This window comes from Somniosus microcephalus, chromosome 20 (genome assembly GCF_052327205.1).
Source record: "Somniosus microcephalus isolate GS21.2 chromosome 20, FLI_Smic_1.0, whole genome shotgun sequence".
Classification (NCBI taxonomy): Eukaryota; Metazoa; Chordata; class Chondrichthyes; order Squaliformes; family Somniosidae; genus Somniosus; species Somniosus microcephalus.
The window spans coordinates 5,486,313-5,504,337 of NC_141006.1; positions in this window are offsets into that span (position 1 = coordinate 5,486,313).

An 18,025-nucleotide genomic window follows, 5' to 3' on the forward strand; every position below is an offset into this window, starting at 1 on the left:
AGCACGGGAAGGAAGGAAAGCGCGGGAGACGCCATTTTGTGCCAGCGGAGAAGAAGGGGAAGCGCGGGAGGCGCCATTTTTGACAGTTAACTCACACCCAAGGATGCTGAAGAGTGGCAGTGTCTCTACGTTCGACAATGAAGTCGAAGATTGGGTGACATATGTGGAACGTATTGAGGTGTACTGCAGGGCAAATGAAGAGCCAGATGCTAATAAAGCACTGGTTCTGTTAAATTCCATGGGTGCAAAAACTTATGGGTTACTGCGAAATCTAATAACCCCAGAGAAGCCGGTAAACAAGAATTTTGAAAGCATAGTAGAAATCCTACAGGACCACTTAAACCCCACACCGCTGCTGATAGCAGAACGATTTAAGTTCCATAAAAGGAACCAACACAAAGATGAAAGCAATGCTGAGTACCTAACGGAACAGCGCAAGCTATCGAAACACTGCCAGTTTGGAGCGGGACTAGCAGATACGTTAAGGGACAAGTTTGTGTGTGGGCTACAGAGTGAAGGAACCCAGAAACGGCTTCTGTCGGAAAAGGATCTTTCAGTATGGCAGTATCACACGAAGCAGCCGCAAGGGGCGCTGCAGAGATACAACGGAGACTGCAAGAATATGGCACCAATGAAATGTCCTATGGAACAGGGAAGTTCTATCGCTGCGGCAGAACAACACATGACCAGAAAGATTGTTGGTTCAAGGACCAAGTGTGCAGACAGTGTGGGAAAGCAGGACACATAGCAAGAGTCTGCAGGTCTGGGAAGAAAACCAACAATAAGAAATCTCCACAGGAGAAGTACAAAAAGGTACACCAGGTGATGGACAGTGGTTTAGACGAACAGAAAAGTGACACAGACTCCGGAAGCAAGGAGCTGGGTTGTCTGAAACTACATAAGGTAACCGAAATGGAGGATCACCAGACTATCTGGGTTACACTCAAGATAGACGGAGTCCAAGTGAAAATGGAATTGGACACAGGGTCAGCTCTAACAGTCATAAATCAAAGAGACTACAAGCGGCTATTTTCACACATACCCTTGAAAGCTACAGAGATTGTCTTGAAGACGTATACGGGGCAAAAAGTCTACCCCAAAGGAAAAATAAGGCTGAAAGTGATATATAAAGGCCAGGAAATACCTAAAATGGATATATATGTATTGCCAGATGGAAGACCACCACTGCTAGGACGTGAATGGATCCGGAAGATACAATTAGATTGGCATTCCATACAGGCACTGAAGGTGGAGGCCAAAAAGGATGACGACGTCACACCTGGACGACTGTCAAAAATGCTAACTGACGCAAAAGAAGTGTTCCAGGAAGGACTCGGAACACTAAAAGGAATAACAGCAATGATTCAAATAGAGGAAAATGCAAGCCCAAAGTTTCTGAAGGCCAGACCAGTGCCTTATGCGATCAGACCAGCTGTTGAAGCAGAGCTGAAAGGGTTGGAACGTTCAGGAGTACTGTCGAAAGTGGACTGGAGCGAGTGGGCTACACCCATCATTCCTGTAATGAAGAGGTCGTTGAGTAATACGCCTGGGGAACCAAAGAAGGTCCGCATCTGTGGGGATTTTAAGGTGACAGTGAACCCAGTCCTTCACACGGTGCAATATCCGCTTCCACGAATTGAAGATATTTTCGCCTCACTATCTGGAGGTAAACGCTTCACCAAAATTGATCTAGCCCAGGCGTACTTGCAAATGGAGGTAGAAGAAGCTTCGAAACAATACCTTACGATCAACACTCATAAAGGTCTCTACCAATACAACCGGCTGGTGTTTGGAGTAACCTCGGCTCCGGCTATCTGGCAAAGGGTGATGGATCAGGTCCTGCAAGAGATTCCAGGGACCCAGTGTTATTTGGACGACATCTTGGTCACAGGCGAAAATGACGGTGATCACCTCGCCAACTTGGAGAGGTGCTCACCAGATTAAAGGACTATGGGCTACGAGCTAATCAGATTCAGATTCAGATTCAGCTTAGATTTATTTGCCATATGTAACAAGTACAATGGAATGCTTGTTCCCTGTAGGGACTCGTCAGCTATACATACAGCGCCGCGTTCAGAGTCAATACAATGGCTTCCCGTGGCAGTGGGAGCACGATGTCCCTCAGCCACAAGTGCGAGTTTTTCCAGAAGCAGATCTCGTATTGCGGCCACGTCATCGATGAAGAGGGGTTACATAAGTCCCCTGATAAGATTGAGGCAGTAGTCAAGGCTCCAGCACCGGAAAATGTGTCACAACTGAGGTCGTTCCTCGGGCTGGTAAACTACTACCACAAGTTCTTACCAAATTTGTCTACGGTATTACACCCACTGAACACCCTACTGCAAACAGGGGTACCATGGAAATGGGATGACGAACGTAGACGAGCTTTCCAGAAGTGTAAGGAATTGATCACATCAAAAGAGGTGTTGGCCCATTTCAACCCAGCATTACCAATTCGTTTGGCATGTGATGCATCACCCTATGGTATTGGAGCGGTGCTGTCGCACAAATTCCCAGACGGGTTGGAGAGGCCAGTAGCCTTTGCGTCTCGGTCACTAACCTCGGCCGAGCACAACTACGCCCAGATTGACAGGGAGGCCCTCAGCCTAGTATGGGGAGTAAAAAAATTCACCCACTATCTGCATGGGCAGAAGTTCACCTTGCTGACTGACCACCAACCACTTGTCTCCATCTTTAATCCTAAGAAGGGCGTTCCAGTGATGACTGCACAGCGGTTACAAAGATGGTCCCTGTTTCTAGGGGCGAATCAATATGAAATAGAATATAAAGGCACGAAACAGCATGGGAACGCTGATGGGCTATCATGCCTGCCACTGCCTACTGTGGAGGAAGCACCAGCAGTGGACCCTATCGAGATATTTTATTCGTCAATAATTGAACGATTGCCAGTAACAAACGCAGATATAGAGGAGACCCGAAATGATCCGACGCTGTCGCGGGTATATGAATTGACGGTGAGGGGATGGCCAACACATGGCGACTCACTGTTGCCAGCATTCTCATCCAGAAGAGAACAGCTGTCAGTATGCCAGGGGACAGTGATGTGTGGATCCAGAGTGGTGATTCCACCCAAGTTAAGGGAGAGAGTGCTAAAGGAGCTACATGAAGGTCATCTGGGGGGAGTGAAAATGAAAAGCCTTGCTAGGGCTTATGTGTGGTGGCCAGGAATCGATCAACAAATCGAAGACTTAACTAAGAGCTGCTTAGGATGCCAGAAGGTCCAAAATGCACCACCACATGCCCCTCCACACCCATGGGAGTGGTCCTCCTCTCCATGGCAACGGGTGCATATTGATTTCGCTGGTCCATTCATGGACTCAATGTTCTTAATAGCAGTGGATGCTCATTCAAAGTGGCCTGAGGTGATAAAAATGTCTTCAACCACTACAGAGAAAAAGATTGCAGTCCTACGGACCATATTTGCCAGAAATGGTTTGCCAGAGCAGATTTGCTCTGATAATGGACCACAGTTTGTGTCCGACGAGTTCCAAAAATTTATGAGAAGGAATGGGGTAAGGCATTACACATCCACCCCGTATCATCCAGCCACAAATGGATTGGCTGAGAGGTTCGTACAAACCTTTAAGAAGGCGATAAAGGCCATGTGCGACGATGAAATTCCACTACAGCATAAGATGGACAATTTCTCATTAGCCTACCGAAACGCGACACATGCAGTTACCAACCAGACCCCGGCCATGAAGTTCTTTAACCGAAGGTTGAGATCTCGTCTGGACTTGCTCAGACCAAATGTGCGAAGAAATGTTGAGGACAAACAATTCCAGCACATCAATGAGAAGCCGACAAGGAGCTTCAATGTAGGGCAACCAGTCTTGGCCCATGACTATCGAACAGAGAAATGGCAACCCGGAACGATATGCACAAGGCAGGGGCCATTAATGTACACAGTGGATGTCGGGGAGAACATTGTGAGACGCCACGTCGATCAGATCTTAGCGTCACAGGAACGCGTCAACCCCATGTCTCAAGTACCTGAGGATGAACCCGACATACCGGTAGCATCTACTTCAGACCCAGTAGCAGTGGAACCCGATGAACTTGTGATGAAATATATGTCTTCATCAGCCCCTGTGTTTTACCTGCATTGTATTGTGTACCGCCCCCTTTTCCCCTATTGTGTGTATTGGCTCCGCCCCTGTCTTTTGTCATATAAAGGTCTCAAGAACTGTATGAGTCATTCTGCCAGACGAATCCGATGTGGAATGACGTGCAATGTTCTTAGCGATTAAAAGCCTTCAGTTGAATCCTTTAACTTCTTGTCTTTGAGTTATTGATGGCTCATCAATTTTAATCACTAAAACACCAAGATGGATCGACTCCTGAAACCAGAGCGCTTGGATCTGGACCCCCATGCCACAGACGCAGCCACACAGTTCAGACACTGGTTCCAATGCTTCGAATTTTTCATCGAAATCTCAGCCACCGCCATAGCAGCCGCGACCGCCACCGGAGACGTGAAACTGGGAAACCTGCGAAACCGGGTGAGTCATCGGGTCTCCCCTCTCATCCGAGATGCCACCAGCTACGAGGATGCCTGCACCATCCTGAAGGCCCACTACGTGCGGCCAATAAACGAGGTGTACGCCAGGCATCTTCTGACTACTCGCACACAGCGGCATGGTGAGTCACTAGAGGACTTCATGCTAAGCCTAAAAGTACTGGGCAGAGACTGTAACTGTAAGGCCGTGTCTGCCACCGTGTACACGGAGGAGCTGATCCGAGACTCCTTTATTGCGGGCCTCAGTTCAAATTACATTCGGCAGAAACTGTTTGAAAAGGAGGGACTGGACTTAAAACAGGCTATGGGCATAGCGCGATCGCTGGATATGGCCCAGAGGAACTCTGAATCCTGTTCCTCAGGCCACGCGGCCCACTCCGCCTCGTGCGCGCCGTGGGAGCCGCCATCTTGGAAGCCATCTTCACCTCCCAGGTCTCAGGCCAGCCCAGCACCGTCGGAGCCCCAGCCTCCACCCAGGAGCCCCACTACTGCCGTGATGCATCGGGGCCCAAAATGCTACTTCTGCGGCCAGGACAAACACTCCAGGCATTTGTGCCCAGAGAAGGGCACCACCTGTGTTAAATGTGGGAAGAAAGGACAGTTCAGTAAAGTCTGCAGAGGGAAACCCGCCTCCAACTCCGCCACCGCCGCGTGCGCGCCGTGGGGGCGGCCATCTTGGACACCATCTTGTCCACCCTCATGGAGTCCACCATCTTGTCCCGACTACACGGACCCCCAGGACCCACTGGTGGCCTCAATCACAGTGGATCAATCCAGACCGCATCCGTTGTCTAGATCGATGATGGACATAGAGGTAAACGGGAACAAGGTTAAATGCTTGATTGACTGCGGGAGCACCGAAAGCTTTATTCATCCTAGCCTGGTAAAACGACTTTCACTAACAATAGTCCCTACACAGGGCAAAATCGCCATGGCTGATAAGACTCATACCTCAAAAATTACAGGTTTCTGCGCGGTTATGTTGTCGGTAAAAGGCACTGATTACAGAGATTTTAAACTGTTGATAATGCCAGATCTCTGTGTGAGCGTGATCTTGGGTCTGGACTTCCAGTGCCACCACCAAAGTATCACGCTTACATACGGTGGGTCCCAGCCACCCCTCACAGTGTGCGGTCTGGCTACCCTGAAGGTCAAGCCGCCCTCTCTGTTCGCCAACCTCGCACCCAACTGTCGACCCATAGCGACCAAGAGTAGGTGGTACAGCTGGGAGGACAGACGGTTCATTGCGTCTGAAGTAGAAAGACTCAAGCGGGAGGTATCATCGAATGCAGTACCAGCCCGTGGCGCGCCCAGGTAGTAGTAGTTAAGGGTAGCGAAAAGAAGCGGATGGTGATAGATTATAGCCAGACGGTTAATCTATACACCCAGCTAGACGCCTACCCTCTGCCCCGCATAGCGGATATGGTTAACCAAATCGCACAATACCGGGTGTTTTCCACCATCGACCTAAAATCGGCATACCACCAGCTCCCCATTAGGCCGGAGGACCGTCCATACACCGCCTTCGAGGCGAACGGACGCCTCTACCACTTCCTCAGAGTCCCCTTTGGGGTAACGAATGGGGTCTCGGTCTTCCAGCGGGAGATGGACCGCATGGTCGATGAGAACCAGCTAACAGCCACCTATCCATACCTAGACAACGTCACCATCTGCGGCCACGACCAGCAAGACCACGACTCGAACCTCGCGAGATTTCTGAAAACCGCCCTCAGACTCAATCTCACCTACAACGAGGATAAGTGTGTCTTTAGCACCACGTGCCTCTGTATTCTGGGCTGCGTGGTGGAAAACGGGGAAATCGGTCCGGACCCCGACCGATTGCGCCCCCTACGGGAGCTACCCCTACCAAACACTCCCAAGGCCCTGAAAAGGTGCCTGGGGCTTTTCTCCTATTACGCCCAATGGGTCCCCAATTATTCCGACAAGGCCCGTCCCCTCCTGAAATCAACATCCTTCCCGCTCACGGCCGAGGCCCACGCCGCCTTCAACAGCATTAAACACAACATTGAGAAGGCCGCGCTGCGGGCAGTGGACGAAAACATCCCTTTCCAGGTCGAAAGCGATGCGTCCGACTTCGGTTTAGCAGCCACCCTCAACCAGGATGGGCGGCCCGTAGCCTTTTTCTCAAGAACCCTCCAAGGGCCCAAGATCAGGCACTCCTCGGTAGAGGAGGAGGCCCAGGCCATAGTGGAGGCAGTGCGGCACTGGAGGCACTACCTAGCCGGCAAACGCTTCACCCTGCTTACCGACCAGCGGTCAGTAGCCTTCATGTTTAACAACAAACAGAGGGGGAAGATCAAGAACGACAAAATTCTCAGGTGGCGGATCGAACTCTCCACGTTTGAGTATGACATAATATATAGGCCGGGGGCCCTCAACGAATCCGCCGACGCCCTATCTCGAGGGATGTGTGCCAGCATCCAGGGGGACAGGCTACAGGGCCTCCACAATGGCCTCTGCCACCCGGGGGTCACCCGGCTATTTCACTTTATAAAATCCCATAACCTGCCCTATTCCATCGAGGAGGTCCAGTCTATGACCAGGGACTGCCGCACCTGTGCGGAATGCAAGCACCGTTTTTACAGGCCCGACCGAGCCCACCTGATCAAAGCCACACGGCCATTCGAGCGCCTGAGCTTAGATTTCAAGGGACCACTCCCCTCCACTGGCCGCAATGTGTACTTTCTCAACATTGTGGATGAGTACTCCCGCTTCCCATTCGCCTACCCCTGCCCAGACATGACCAGTGCCATGCTCATCAAGTGCCTCGGCAGCCTATTTTGCACGTTCAGCATGCCGAACTACATCCACACTGACAGGGGGGCTTCGTTCATGAGCGACGAACTGCGCCAATACCTGCTGTCGAAGGGGATAGCCACGAGTCGGACCACTAGTTATAACCCCCGGGGTAATGGGCAAGTGGAGAGGGAGAACACGACGGTGTGGAAGGCGGTCACCTTAGCACTAAGGTCTAAAGGCCTCCCTACCTCCTGCTGGCAAGAGGTCCTCCCAGACGTACTCCACTTGATAAGGTCGCTACTGTGTACTGCTACTAATGCCACTCCTCACGAGAAGATGTTTGTTTTTCCCCGCAAATCAACCTCGGGAGTGTCCCTACCTTCGTGGCTCTCCACCCCAGGGACAGTCCTATTACGGAAGCATGTGAGGGGCCACAAAACGGATCCCCTCGTGGAGGCAGTACACCTACTCCACGCAAACCCACAGTACGCGTACGTCAAGCACGCCGACGGGCGTGAGGACACCGTGTCCATAAAGGACCTCGCCTCGGCAGGAAGCGACGACGACCCATCCTCACCACCCCCAGAAGAACCTCCACCATCCCCAGAGGTATCCTCACCACATCCAGAAGTACCTGCAACACCCCCAGCACATGGGTATGCCCAGGAGGGCACCACGGACTCCCGGTCGGAACCCGAGGTACTGTTGCGACGTTCAGGAAGGACTATCACACCCCCGGACAGACTAAATCTGTAGAAGGGGTGAATGTAATGAAATATATGTCTTCATCAGCCCCTGTGTTTTACCTGCATTGTATTGTGTGTACCGCCCCCTTTTCCCCTATTGTGTGTATTGGCTCCGCCCCTGTCTTTTGTCATATAAAGGTCTCAAGAGCTGTATGAGTCATTCTGCCAGACGAATCCGATGTGGAATAACGTGCAATGTTCTTAGCGATTAAAAGCCTTCAGTTGAATCCTTTAACTTCTTGTCCTTGAGTTATTGATGGCACATCAGAACTACCCGATGAAAAGGAGTCAGAATCGCCTCTGCACCAAGAACAAGAACCTCCGGAAAGGCGCTATCCCGAAAGGGTCAGGAAGCCGCCCCAAAGACTGAATCTATAAATGGACTTTTGTTGTTTACTGTACATGTTAAGAATGTTAATTGTTATTTGAATATTAGGGGTACTACTAATCTAAAAGGGGAGGAATTGTAGTGTATGTGCCTTTAAGTCAGAACTACTTTTACAGCTCCTGTATACTGTAGTACCGGCAGTAACCACACTGGTATATAAGCTTTGCGCATGCCTCTGTACCCCCAGTCGTGAGACTACCCTCCTCCAGTAAAGACCTGTTTATTGTTGATGTACAGCATCCGTGTGATTATTTTATAACAGCATATCCTCTGAATCACGAATCCAACAGATGATACCAGAGCTGAGAGGTTATAACTATCAGGAGAGACTGAACAGGCCGGGGCTCTTTTCTCTAGAAAAGAGAAGGCTGAGGGGTGACCAGATAGAGGGCTTTAAAATGATGAAGTTGTTCGATAGGGTAGACATAGAGAAGATTTTTCCACTTGTGGGGAGTCCAAAACTAGAGGTTGTAAATATAAGATCGTCACTAATAAATCCAATAGGGAATTCAGGAGAAACTTCTTTACTCAAAGAATGGTGAGGTTGTGGAACTTGCTGCCACATGAAGTAGTTGAGGTAAATAGCATAGATGCCGATAAGGGAAAGCTAGATAAATACAAGTGAGAGAAAGGAACAGAAGGGAATGTTGATAGGATGAGATAAGGTGGAAGGAGGCTTGTGTGCAGCATAAACACTGACATAGACCTGCTCGGCCTGGTTCTGTGCTGTAAATTCTATGTTCCGAGATTAGCCAGGGTCAGCAGGCACAGGGTACTTTGGTTCCCTGCCTCAGTTCATCTTGTGAGCTTTGTGAGTTAATAAATAAAAAGTAAAGAAAGTACTTGCATTTCTATAACGCCTTTCACAACCTCAGGATGTCCCAAAGTGCAGGAGCCAATGAAGTACCTCTGATGTGTAGGCACTGCTGTAATGTAGGAGATGCGGCAGCTAATTATCACACAGCAAGATCCCACAAACAGCCATGAAATAAATGACCAGATAATCTGTTTTAGCGATGTTGGTTGAGGGATAAATATTGACCAGGACACCAGGGAGAACTCCTCTGCTCTTCTTCGAATCACTGGATTTGCTCTTCAACCTTTACCCAATCTCCACACAGACTTCAGTCTCTGCTGCCCACACAGATCATGGATTACTCTCCAAGCTTTGGCTGATCAAGCGTCTCGTATGACTGCAGCATTTCCCCTGACAAAATCTGGTACCCTTGCTGTTTAATGTTACTGTTTCTAACCTCTGTAGAGGGAAGGGTGAGTTCAGGCAGAGGGTGAAATCACTGAGGATGAAGGATGTCTCAGTGCAGAGACTGAGGCAGAGAGGAGGAATGTGGTGAAGAAGACACCTGGGTTGTGGGTGGGGCGATAGACAAGGATTCTGTCTTCACTGTGCATGCATAATCGCTGCTGCCACAGACTCAAATTGTATATACAGCGCCTTTCGCCACCCCAGGATGTCCCAAAGTGCTTTACAGCCAATTAAGTACTTTTGAACTGTAGTCACTGTTGTAATGTAGGAAATGCGGCAGCTAATACACGCACAGCAAGATCCCACAAATAGCAATGAGATAAATGATCAGATAATCTGGTTATTTTTGCGATGTTGGTTGAGGGATAAATATTGACCAGAACACCAGGGAGAACTCCCCTGCTCTTCTTCGAACTGTGGGATATTTTACATCCACCCGAGAGGGCAGACGTCTCATCTGAAAAACGGCACCTCCGACAGTGCAGCACTCCCTCAGCACTGCACTCCCTCAGCACTGCACTGGGTGTATCAGCCCAGATTTTTGTGCTCAAGTCTCTGGAGTGGGACTTGAACCCACAACCTTCAGACTCAGAGGTGAGAGCGCTGCCGCTGGGCCATGGCTGACACCTCCATGGTACAAGAGCATTCAGCTCGTCGGCAGAGGGGCCTGCGAGAAACACTCTTATTTCACCCAGGTTTTCAGACTGAGCTCTCAGTTTGGGGAGAAGAGCAGCTGGGAATGGCTGATCTCACTGGTAACTTGGGTCAGGGTTTGACCAAACCTTTGTGTGAAGCTTTGCACCTACTTCAGCTGAGGCCTTGTGGTCAGATATTGCGCCAACATATCTGGGCTACACCCATCAACTAGCACTCCGTAACATACCGTCATGGGCGACATGAGCTTTACCAATAACATAGAGTACAAGACAGATACAGGTGAGGATGGCCATTCAGCCCATCTAGCCTACCCTTCCAGAAAGTACCTGCAGCATTTGATTGTTAAATGATTCCAGGGTTTTTGCCTCCACTCCCCTACCCTGACGTCCATTCCAAGTGTTGGTCCCTCTTTGTGTCAGGAACTTCCTGACATTCTACTTTCCCCAGGTGAACCTATGCCTCCTTTTGTCCTAATGTCACAGTTTACCTTGAAACAATGTTCCCCAATTCTCCCTTTCTATACCATTTCCTTTCTCTGATACCTCAAGGAGGTTTCCCTTGTGTTGCCTCATTTTGAGTGTCAATAGCCCATGTTTCTCCAATCTTTCATCAAAGCTCAGTCCTCTAACACAACATATATTGCCTTTAACATAGTAAAACGTCCCAGGAACGTTATCAAACAAAATTTGACACCAAGCCTCATAAGAAAATATTAGGGCAGGTGACCAAAAGCTTGGTCAAAGTGGTTTTAAGGAGTGTCTTAAAGGAGGACAGAAATAGAGAAGAGGAGGGGCTAAAATTCGGTTCCGTAGCGCCTGATTATTCGGTGCTATAGGTGCTGTTTTGTGTTGAAAATGTCTGTGCCGCGTGCGCACACTTCTGGTGCGGACTGCACCGGACGCCATATTGGTGAGGGTGGTAGGGTGGGCGTTGGGAGCGCGCGCCAGAAGTATGCAGAGTAGACAGATCATGAAGTCAATCAGCGTGCAATGTTGATTTGACACCAGCGCTGACATTTTCATCCTCAACGCTGGAGCTAACGCCCTGTGTTAACCTCGCGCAACTAAACATGCAGCAGCAGCAAGGACCCCACATCAGCAATATTTAAGGGTTAGTTGCTGATTAATTTCTACTGGCTCTGTGTAAGTTTCTGGAAGTGTTTGGAGTTTTCTAGTGTTGTTTAAAGTTGGTGAGGTGATGGGGAGTGGTGCTGCAACTGGAGAAGGCCTTGGTTCTGACCTCAAAGTTTCCGGTCAGACCATTTGCTCCCAGTCATGGGTGCTGTAGTTACCATCCCTCTTGGCCTGCAGCATGACAGGGAGATGGAGCAGAGGCAGCAACAAAGAGGAAAAGCTGCTCACAGATGATGGAGAGGAGGAGGAGGAGGAAGAGGCAGAGAAGGAGGAGGGGGAAGAAGAGGAGGAGCAGGAGGGAGGAGGTAAAAGCACATCCTGTCACCGGCCAGGCTGTCCGTGATCACCTCATTCGACTATGGTTCCACTGAACACAACCCCAAATTCCTATTGTACAATAGTCCCACACCTTACCATCCCTCTGTTCTGGGCCATCACAGCATCCTCTTGGCCACAATGCTGAAATAAAAGCCACCACAAAAGAAACATTCCAAACCAACTTTATACGTCAATCTATCCAATATTACATAAAAAAGTCAACTAATCACCCATGGGCATTCCCTTAGTGCCTGTCTTCCTGTGCTTTTATCTGTTCTAGTGCTCCTATGAAGTTTTACCTCAGTGGCTGTAGCATGACTGGTGGAAGGCTGCTGATTTTCAGTGGGGGAGACTGCAAGTGGCCTTGCAGGTCGACTTCAAGCAGTTCTGGGCCTAGAAGGCCGGCTGTGGACAGCACCACCTCGGCCTGGGCGGCAGCAGTCTGGGCTGACAGGCAGCAGCAAGGGCACTGGTGGAGTGGCAGTGGTGGGAGGACGAATGCTGTCTTTCTGAGTGAGGACAGCAGGTTCCTCCTCCACAGAGCCACTGCCACTCCCCCGGGGCGGCGCCTCAGCAATCCTGGTAATCTGCTGGAGGACAGACAGCTAGTCTGCTGTGACACCCTGCAAGCCCCTTTCAACACTGGTAAACCCAGCCATGATGGCAGCAGTCTGAGCTTGCATGACTTCTGTCTGAGCTTCTGCTGCAGCACTCAGACATTGGGTGGATGCTGCTTGTGCTGCAATGGAAGCGGAGACATCGTCCATCGGATGGTTGGGTCCACAAGTGCGCTAATGGAGTTGCTCATCACTTCCATGCTGGAAATCATGGGCTCCAAGCTCTGAGCAAAACCCTGTGTAAGGCTGGTGCTGAACTCTTCCATGCTCCTTGATACTGCACTCAGGCTTTCTGGCAGGCCTGCCAAGGCACCAAGCATTTCAATGTGCATATCCATCAGCATTCTTCTGTAGGTATAGTAATCTGGGATGTTATGATTAAGGTGATCCACCAGGTGGTGCTGTAGCTAGTGCTGCCACTAGTTAAGGTCAGGGGGTTGCTTCCTGTCAAGGTCAGCAAAGGAGGAATGCCAGGATGCAGGATGCAGGCCTGTATGTTTGCTACGCAGTTGTTAATAAAGTATACAGACTAATTCTAATATCTCGCCTCTTTGAGTTCTTGTTTCACTACATAGATTTATCACATTTGGCGATGAGGTAAAAGGACACTGCATGAAAAAGTGAAGTCTGCCGGGACTTTTAAAGAACAAACTCACGAGCTAAAGTTAGCTGCAAATTGGACGGAAGCACGGCTGCCACGGTAGGAACGGTCTCTGCTTTTGATATTCGAGCACAGACCTGGGAGGAATACAGTGAAGTGTTGGGTTATTTCTTCGAAGCAAATGAAATAAATGATGCCAGAAAAAGGAAAGCCATTCTGCTTAGTTTGGTGGGAAGCCAAACCTACAGTTTGATGAAGAATCTGCTCAGTCCTGGAAAGCCTGGAGACAAATCAATTGTTGAATTAGTGGCCTTGCTCAAAGAACATTTCAACCCCAAGCCTAGTGAGATTGTACAGCAGTTCAAGTTTAATTCAAGGAACAGAAAAGAGGAAGAGAGTGTAATGGACTATGTAGCGGTGTTGCGTAAATTAGCACAAGATTACAATTATGGGAACAACCTGAAGGAAATGCTGAGAGATAGGCTAGTTTGCGGAATAATGGACGACCGAATGCAGCGTAGATTATTATCCGAGACTGGGCTTACTTATGAAAAAGCTTTGGAGCTTGCTCAAGCCATAGAGACAGCGAACCGAGATGTAAAAGAAATACAGGGTTCAGACAGGGCTAATGCTAAGCAAGTTGCAGGTCAGGTTATTGTGCACAAGTTAAACGTGCGTCAGAAACCACAACGTGAGCATGTGAAAGCATGTTATAGATGCAAGGGCGATCACCTGGCGAGTGAATGCCGGTTTCTGGAGGAAAAGTGCCACAAGTGTGGGAAACAAGGACACATTAAACGAGCATGCAGGGCAAAATCACCTGTGGAGGAATCCAAACCAAAAGGGGGAGGAAAGCAAAACAAAGGAAGAGACGTGAAAAAACATGGAGCACACCACATCAGCGGGGGAGCTGAGGAAGAAGAGGACATGTTCATAATGTATAGCATGTTAGGGAACATTTCAAAAGTGGCTCCTATCACATTGCAACTGACAGTAAATGACTCTAAGGTGAACTTTGAAGTCGATACAGGGTGCGGTGTAACCATAATGAACAAGGCAGAGTACTCAAAATTGTGGAACCCTGCAAAAGTTCCAGAGTTAAAGTCTTGCTCTCTGCATCTTAAAACATATACAGGTGAACGAGTAGCGACATTAGGTGCAGCGAATGTGACTGTGCAGCACAGGGACACAGTGAAACAGCTACCTGTAGTTATAATATCGGGTACTGGACCAAACCTGTTAGGTCGGGGCTGGATAAAAGAACTTAAATTAGACTGGGGAGCAGTAAATCAAATAGATGAGGGCAAACAGTTGACTTTGCAAGAAGTGTTGAGTGAACATGAGAATGTGTTCAAGGAGGAACTTGGCACATTTAATGGCCCCCCAGCTAAGATTTATGTAGACAAGGAGGCACCGCCAAGGTTTTTTAAACAACAACCTGTGCCTTATGCCATGAAGCCAAAGGTAGAGGGTGAGCTTGACCGTCTATTGAGAGAGAACATACTGGAGCCAGTGAAATGTTCGGAATGGGCAGCTCCCATAGTTCTAAAACCGGACAATTCGGTAAGACTCTGTGGAGATTATAAATTGACGGTCAATCGGGTGTCCAAATTAGAGCAGTATCCTATTCCCAAAACAGAGGATCTCTTTGCAAACCTGGCTGGAGGAAAGAAATTCAGAAAGTTGGATATGAGTCATGCATACTTGCAGATTACACTGGATGGCAAATCAAAGAAGTATGTCACCATAAATACACACAAGGGCTTGTTTACATATAACTGCTTACCATTTGGTATCTCATCTAGTCCAGCTATCTTCCAGAGGACAATCGAAGGTGTACTGCAAGGGATTCCACATGTTTCCATCTATCTGGATGACATTCTGGTGACGGGAAGAACCAACCAGGAGCATCTGAGCATTCTGAGAGAGGTACTACAGAGATTGGAGAGGGCAGGGTTACGGCTCAAGAGGAGTAAGTGCACTTTCCTGGGGAATGAGGCAGTGTTCCTGGGACACAGAGTGGACGCCACCGGGCTCCATCCAATCAAGGAGAAGGTACAAGCACTGCAGGATGCCCCTGCTCCTACTAATGTGGCTGAGTTAAAAGCTTACCTGGGACTTCTGAACTATTATAACGGGTTTTTACCAAACTTGTCAACAGTGTTAGCACCGCTTCACAAACTATTGCGCAAGGAGACACAGTGGCAATGGGGAGAGGAGCAGGGGGTTTCATTTGAACAGTCCAAGAAACTGATGCTGTCGTCGGATGCGCTGGTTCACTACAATGCAGAGAAAGACATCATTCTCTCTTGTGACGCTTCACCTTACGGGGTGGGGGCAGTTCTTTCACACCGCATGGAAGATGGAACTGAAAGACCAATAGGGTTTGTGTCCTGAACTCTAACACCAGCGGAAAAAAACTATTCCCAGTTAGATAAAGAGGGGTTAGCAGTAATGTTTGGGTTACAGAGGTTCCACAAGTACATATATGGCAGGAAGTTCACCATATGCACCGATCATAAACCTCGTATCTTTCTTTTCAATGAAATGAAAGCAGTTCCACAGATGGTGTCACCCCGGATCCAGAGGTGGGCAGTGACGTTGAGGGCATATGAGTATGTCATCGTCTACAATGCGGGCAAGTACCATGGGAACGCAGATGCCTTGAGCCGTCTTCCACTGCCAGGCACACCTATCCTTGCAACTCCAGAGGACAGAGTTTTGATGTTGGAAGACACTGACACGGCACTTGTGACTGCAGAGCAAGTAAGAACATGGACAGGTAAAGATCCAATACTGTCTAGAGTTCGAGAATATGTGGTGAGGGGATGGCCCCAACATCCGGAAGGGACTGACTTCACACCCTACAGTGTCAGGAAAACAGAGCTGAGTGTGCAGGATGGTTGCGTGTTGTGGGGAGCACGAGTGATTATTCCACAGCCAGCATGACAGTCTATCCTAGAGCAACTACATCAGTGTCATCCTGGGGTCTCGTGTATGAAAGCCTTGGCTAGGAGTTACTTGTGGTGGCCAAAGCTAGATGAGGAGATAGAAAATCTAGTCAAGACATGCAGCACTTGTCAGGTACGCAGGAAGGCACCAGCAACGGCTCCTCTCCACCCCTGGGAGTGGCCGGATAAACCATGGAAAAGATTGCACTTAGATTAAACTAAAATTAAACCGAGCACTAAAAGCACTCGGCAGGAACTGTGACTTTAAAGCGGTGACGGCTGTTGAAAATACGGAAGATAATATCCGCGATGCCTTTGTGAAAGGCCTACGGTCCGACTACTCACGGCAAAGACTGCTTGAAGCTAAAGACCTCGACCTGAACAAAGCTGAAGCCCTCGCTCTCTCCCTAGAGGTGGCCCATCAGGACCAGGAGGCGTTTTCCAGGTACTGCTCGCGACCCTGGGACTCGGGCCCGACCCCTACCGCAATACCCTTCGCAGCGCCGCCCCCGGGACCTACCTCAGCGTCGGCGTCCCGGACCCGACCGGGACCGCCACCCCCGGTACCGGCTCCGACATCGGGCACCCGCGATCGGGCCGCCGGCTGCTTCTTTTGCGGCCAGGAGAAGCACCCGAGGTCGCGCTGCCCAGCCAGGAACTCTACCTGCTCAACCTGCAGGAAGAAAGGCCACTTCTCTAAGGCCTGCAGGAGCGGATCTTCAGAGGCCAGCAGTGCCTCATGCGAACTGTGGGGGCGGCCATCTTCTTTCAAGGCAACTGAGGCCAGCATCCCCACACGTGAGTCATGGGGGTGGCCATCTTTGATCAAGGCAACCGACCCCAATAGTGCCTCATGTGAGTTATGGGAGCAGCCATCTTCTCCGCCATTTTGTCCTACCTCGTGGGAGATGCCATTTTACCCACCACGCCCGACTGCCACCGGGCCTCCGGACCCGACGACCGCCTCGCCCGCAGACGACAACGACTCGCTTACCTACACACTAGCCTCCGTCACTCTGGATCAAGCCCGCCCGCACCACCTGTCCAAGTCGATGATGGACATCAAAGTAAACGGCCACGCCACGACCTGCCTGTTCGACAGCGGAAGCATGGAGAGCTTCATCCACCCAGACACGGTGAGCCACTACTCCCTCCCTGTCCTGCCAACGCGCAACCGAATCTCGATGGCACCGAGGTCCCACGCCACGGACATTAGCGGCTATTGTGTTGTGACCTTGTCGGTTAAGGGTACGGAGTATAAAAATTTTAAACTCCTCGTCCTCCCCCAGCTCTGCGCTGCTGTCCTACTAGGGCTGGACTTCCAATCCCACCTCCAAAGTGTAACCCTAGCATACGGTGGACCCCTCCCCCCACTCACAGTCGACAACCAGCGAATGTTAAACCGCCCACCGCGTAACATCTGCAGCCTATCCACCCTCAAGGTGCCGCCACCTTCCCTGTTCGCTAACCTCACCCCCGACTGCAAACCCGTCGCTACCAAGAGCAGGCGGTACAGCGCTGGGGACAGAGCCTTCATTAGCTCTGAGGTGTGGCGCCTCCTGAAAGAGGGCATTATCGAGGGGAGCAACAGCCCCTGGCGTGCCCAGGTCGTGGTCGTTAAGACCGGCAATAAAAATCGCCTGGTCATCGACTACAGCCAGACCATAAACAGATACACCCAGCTGGACGCATACCCCCTTCCCCGCATATCTGACATGGTCAATCAGATTGCACAATACCGCGTATTCTCGACCATCGACCTTAAGTCGGCCTACCACCAACTTCCTATCCACCCCGAGGACCGCCAGTACACCGCCTTCGAGGCGAATGGGCGCCTATACCACTTCCTTAGGGTCCCCTTCGGTGTCACCAACGGGGTCTCGGTCTTCCAAAGGGAGATGGACCGGATGGTTGACCAGAACGGACTGCAGGCCACATTCCCCTATCTAGATAACGTCACCATCTGCGGCCGCGACCGGCAGGACCATGACGTGAATCTGGAGAAATTCCTCCGTATGGCCCAACGGCTGAACCTCACCTGCAATAAGGA